Raw genomic sequence first — 5,699 nt, forward strand, 5'->3', positions numbered from 1 at the left:
GGAAATATTCCTCTAAAAGCCTGGATTTCCCATACACTGGGGCTATTACTTATATAACCCCTGGTTTTAGTTTCTCTTGCATGTTTGGCGATTCAGCTGGAATATGTCAAAATATAGAGTTCCTTGATGTCTTCACTCCAACTTCTTGGATGCCATCTCAAAGAAAGGCTCAAAGGATATTCCAAATATTATCTTTAGAGGTGGCCATTTCGACCCGAAAGGCCGAGTATCCATGCCATCAGTCACACTCTTCTATGCATGTGTACATTACCAAGCAATTTATCATCAATAAACATTGTTGCAAGACAATAATTGTTCAAATAAATTTCTGAGACGTTCTGGATATCTAAAGAGATTTCCTTATAAAGCTCAAGTTCAATAAAACATCCAACATATGGATCATGAAACAGTGGATCCTCACACTAATATATTCACCATGGGACTGAGACAAAGATATACAAATTGTAAACTCCCTCATGTAGATGAGAAAGTGGTGTTGGAAACTCTCCACGTTAGAATTGACATTCTTACCATATTCAAATGGTGTCCTTCCTCAATGTAAACAATTCTTCAATAATATGGCCACTCTCCCACATGTGTCACTTCTCCCAATCCTCACGCTTAATTGGCACACTGCACCTACGCATTTCATTCGACAATGCGTATGTCTTGGGACTTTATATCCACTGTAGTGGGCCTTCATCCCTCTTCTATTACAAAGCAGACTTCTCAAGGTAGGGGAAATCACAACTCCCTACCCTCCCTCATTTCAATGCAACACGAAAATCTTTTCTTGCTCTCTTTCCATTTCACGGCAGTTCTTCAATCAGAAATCTCAATTTCAAGCCCTTCCTTCTAGCTTTGGTTGAATATTTTCATTTCTATCAACTCCAAAAGTAGGTGATAGAAAGGATGGGTAGAAGGCTTGGTACCCAAGCTAGAGTTAAAGAGGAAGAAACATTGAGTCAAACACTAGAAGATTCCTCTCGTGGGGTAAAAGGATCACAACAAGGCCACAGTAAGCCCCCGAGAGAGAAAGAAGATGCTACTGCATGCAGTGGTAACAATTAGAGTATGGTGCAACACTGTATATTAAGGTACCATTATCATCCCCTCAAGACTTCGATTGCTGAGGAGAGAGAAAATATTTTAAAAGCAGAATCTGGCAAATTTGAGGCTATAATTAGCAAAGTGGAAAGCTTGCACAATTTTGTTTAGAGACCTCGTGAGCAAGTTACAGATGTTGATACACTCTTTGATCTCACATCCACACTCCTCGCTACTGTTAACAGATCACAAAACAATGATGGTGATACTCTAGTTGATTTTATTAGTAGTGATATTCTAAGAAACTATAGTGACCAGGCATATGGAAGTAGGTCTTTGGAGGGAAATGACGATCAAACCCAAATATCATGGAGAAATATTGGGCTTTTAGCTGCTTCTATTTTCCAGCATGTGGCAGGAATTTGCACTATGCTTGGACCAATGGATAATGAACCCAAGCAAAGGAAAGCTATAGTATAGAGAAAACAGACTAAGCCGACAGAAAGCACTCAACCTGAAGCAGTGAAAGAGTCCCCGGAAGATGAAAAATCAGAAACAGACAAGAATATGGCAAGCATATTTAACATTTTGCGAAAACAGAAGCAAGCCAGATTAGAGAATTTGGTTCTAAATAGAATATCATTTTCCCAGACAGTAGAAAACATCTTTGCGTTATCATTTCTAGTAAAGGATGGTAGAGTTGAAATAAATGTCGATGAAAATGGAAAACATTTTGTTGTCCCCAAAAATGCTCCCAGAGCTATAGAAATGGCATCTGGAGAAGCTTCTTACAGCCAATTTGTTTTTTGGTTTGATTTTAAAGACTGGAAGTTGATGATGGAAGCTGTTGAAAGTGGTGAGGAGTTGATGCCTCACAGAACCAATCCACTTATGATTCCTTGTTCTGAGAAGGCTACAGAGACTCCTATCAGAGAGATTTCAAGAAACAGGGGCAGAGTGGTACCTGCAACTCTTGAGGTGCAGGAGGATGAATGTGGAAGTGATGATGGTGGTGGAGGTCTTCAAAGACCAACACCGAAGAAGCGAAATAAGTGTCTCCTATGACTTTTGCTACTTTTTTGGGTGCTTTTTGTTGGAAACTATCTCTGTTTCTATCAGTGCACTGTAATTCATACAGGAAGCTAATCTTTAATTTAAGCAATCTGGTATATAAACAATGCTATCTTGTTCTCATAATTAGTTATAATTAAGTTTACTGGCAGTGCAAACCCCCGGTCATGTAGTACACCCCTTTAGGCATGGTTCCAAGGCCTGGGCAAAAGACTGACATCACGTAAAAGGAAATTGTTAATGTAAGATGTCAAGTTTGATCTGTTAAACCATGATTAGTCTCCTTGTGACAGTATGTTGTAATTTTATGTTTGAAAAGTATTTTGAGATACCACACAAGAACAAAGTTTCTGATTGTGTAGTTGGTTTAATTTGAGAATACATAGAGATGAGAGTAGGGTAAGGCCAGGTGAAAATAGATGTAAATACAAAGGTTCAAAAAACTAGCTAGCAGCCCTTACCATACCCAAACCCTTTTACTAGCACTACAGGGATAGAGAGATCCACCAGAGGCGTGTGGAGAATAAGTAGGGATATGCATGCTCTGGATTGACTAATTTCTTGAGCCTAGCTCAAGCAGGCACAACTAGTAGATGGCAAGAGATTGGGAATATATATCTATTAAGTATGTGTATATGAAATTCATTATGTCCCCTTTTGATTTTCAAGGTGGGAGGAATGCAATGGAGAAAGGGAGATTGTATTTGTCCTCTATATCCCACCTATCAAGACACTAGGATAAGTCCCAATAATAAGAGTTGGGTTCACTCATAAGTATATGATTGTAAAAGGCCATCATGAACTTTATTAAGCTAATTCATCCTTTAGTTGAGTTTCATCCTTTAGTTGAAGCTTCAAGCAAGATACTCGACCTCTTTTCAACCCTTCAGTCTTCCTGGAATAGCTACAGAACAACCCTATTTAACCCACGTTGAATGCCTCTTCTTGTTGTGATCTTAAACTTCAAACTTCGGCCCTTCTCCCTACAAGAGCACCCAAGAACAACACTCAAAACAACCTCTCTTTCACACGTTGTACCTACAACAAAACATAAGACTTCCACGTTGCTTCTAGGGCTTCTTTCTTGTTGTCTTATGGATCCTTCTTGCAGTGGCTAGGGCCTCCCTTTGACTGCGTCTAGGGCCTCTCTGAGTGTTGCTTTAGACCTTCCTTGACTGCAGCTATATGCTTCTTCTTGATGGCTGATAAGGGCCTCCCTCTTGCTACAGATTAAGGCCTCCTTTGTTGTGGATAAGAGCCTTCCTTTTGCTACGTATCTGGCCTCTCTTGACTGTGTCTTTATGCCTCTCTTGACTACATCTTAGGCCTCTCTCTAGACTACGTCTTAGGCCTCTCTCTTGTTGTGGCTAAGCCTCCTTTTGACTACGGTTAGGGCTGCCTTTTACTGCAGCTAGGGCTTCCTTTTCGACTGTGGCTAGAGCTCCTTCAAGACTGCGTCTAGGTCTCCCTTCATGACTGCAGCTAGGGCTCCTTTGTGACCGCAACTAGGGCTCACACTATTGCAGCCTGCTAGCCTCGCGCTACCCGGGGACTCCTGCACTGTAGCACTCTCTGTTACTTCATCTGCATCCATCTCTACCCACATCTGCCAGTCCTGCTACTCTCTCTTCGGGGCTCCCGTAGCAAGGTATAATCCAAGAGGTTGGGTACCTCAAGTATCTGCCCCTCATTGCTTGTAGTCCTCCTGACTACAGCTCGATGTCTCCCCACCTCTTCTCTAGATGTACATGAGCACTCCCTGTAGTCCCTAGCATGCCTTGGGACACTACGACATGAGCACTAGTGCATTAACTATGCTAAAAGGTCACTTTCTTGTTAATTTGACCATGAATATCTCTTCTACAAAGCAATATTTCTTAGCTTTGTTTATGTTAGTGGTTTGATAAGAACATTTCTACAGTCTCTTCACTGAATTTCTTAAAGTTTTTACATTTATGCTTTTTGACAAAAAAGGGCTAACATTTTACCCTAGCTAAGTAAGGATTCTTTAAATAACCTTCTAGCTTGGTTCCTTTTTGTTCCATCTAAGCTTGGAAAAGTGTCATGAATTTACATTGAACAATGTAAGAATCTAGTCTTCTCTAGAAACAATCAAGCCAACTCTTTCATTTTGCAAATTACCTACCAGTTCTGGACATATTCTTTGAAATTTCTATGCTGAAGGTGTTGGATTTAGGTAAGTGATACAAAATGCACACCTACAGTTCTATTGTTCACCTATTAGACCAGTGAAAATTATAGGCAAAATTGGAAGGGTTGGACATGAATGTTCCAACCATACTCTTATTGGCTTGCAATACATATATTCATAACACATACCTACAATACTATTGTTCACCTATTCTGCTAGTGCATATTGTAGGCAAACTGTTAATGTTGGACTTCGTTGTCTCAAGTTCACACACCAGTGCTAAAGATGCAACGTATTGTGTGCATCCTTAGATATGTTTGACATTGCAAGCTAATTGTTTAAATAAATGCATGTATAAAACTTCTATATTAGCAAAATAACCATCAATATTTTTTCTAGCATTTTGGGCTGAATTCACAATAGTATGCTAAAAAGTGTCATTTCAATGTCTGGAAATTAGGATATATAAATGTGAGATATATACTCTACATCTTTGGGTTATCTCCTTTTCAAATCTGAGTTTTTTTAGGCTACATGTTAATTGTTTGAACTTTGAACTTTGAATAAATTCCTGAATGGACTTCGTAAATACTCGAATGAATGGACTTCATAAGGCAGTGGTACCATAAATTGTGTTATTTCAAAGATTTGACTTCCATATTTTCACAAAATACAATGTCCTCAATAAATACTTATATGTATAGATACTTATGTTTAGGATTATATATGTGTTGGAGCGGTTCCTTTATGTTTTACTATAATCCTGATGCTGACAAGCTTTAGCTGACTTTTTTCATCAATTGTTCATAGAATATGCAAAAGATTTCATTGTCAAAATGTGGCAAAAATTACATTTCTCCTGATTTATTTTTTAATTGTTCATGACAAGATAATCATGTTGCAGGAATGAGGTATCCTACAGTCTGTTTCAATTTGTGGATATTTTTTTTCCTCCCATTTTTTTACAAGGATGTAGATTTGATTTTCATGTTGATGGTTTTTGCATGTATCTTATCTAGCCCCAAATGCTGGTAATGGAGCGGATCTTGAGAAGTAGTCGTGGAAACAGACTATCAGAGGTTAATGTTACAATACCACTTCCACCTAGTATCAAAAAAAGTTTAATGGTAAGTGACATAAAGAAGAGTTATTTAATGATAGGGTTGAAAGGGAAACCTCATGTCTTAGTTCTAAGTCATTTATTTGCGTTTCTTAGCTCTAAGTCATCTGTTTTTGAGCTTTACCAGATCAATTATTTCACTAATCCAATATGCATGGATTGTATTTCTCAACCTATGTTAGTTAATTGAAAAGGTTGATATAACATTCAATTCTAGGCCACTTTTATTTTAAGTCAGAGATTTTATTGATTAAAAGGATGTTCATATTTTGATTGGTTTACTTGGAGCTTGATTTATATTTTTGTATA

General features: G+C 38.3%; 1 pseudogene; it reads left to right on the forward strand.

Moving 5' to 3' along the window:
- The first annotated feature begins 1,074 nt into the window (after positions 1-1,074).
- On the forward strand, positions 1,075-2,112 carry LOC149188113 (non-structural maintenance of chromosomes element 4 homolog A pseudogene; annotated as a pseudogene).
- Positions 2,113-5,699: the final 3,587 nt, after the last annotated feature.

This window comes from Pinus tabuliformis, chromosome 3_1, assembly GCF_031772625.1.
Source record: "Pinus tabuliformis cultivar Carrire ecotype Pingquan chromosome 3_1, CPIR1, whole genome shotgun sequence".
Classification (NCBI taxonomy): Eukaryota; Viridiplantae; Streptophyta; class Pinopsida; order Pinales; family Pinaceae; genus Pinus; species Pinus tabuliformis.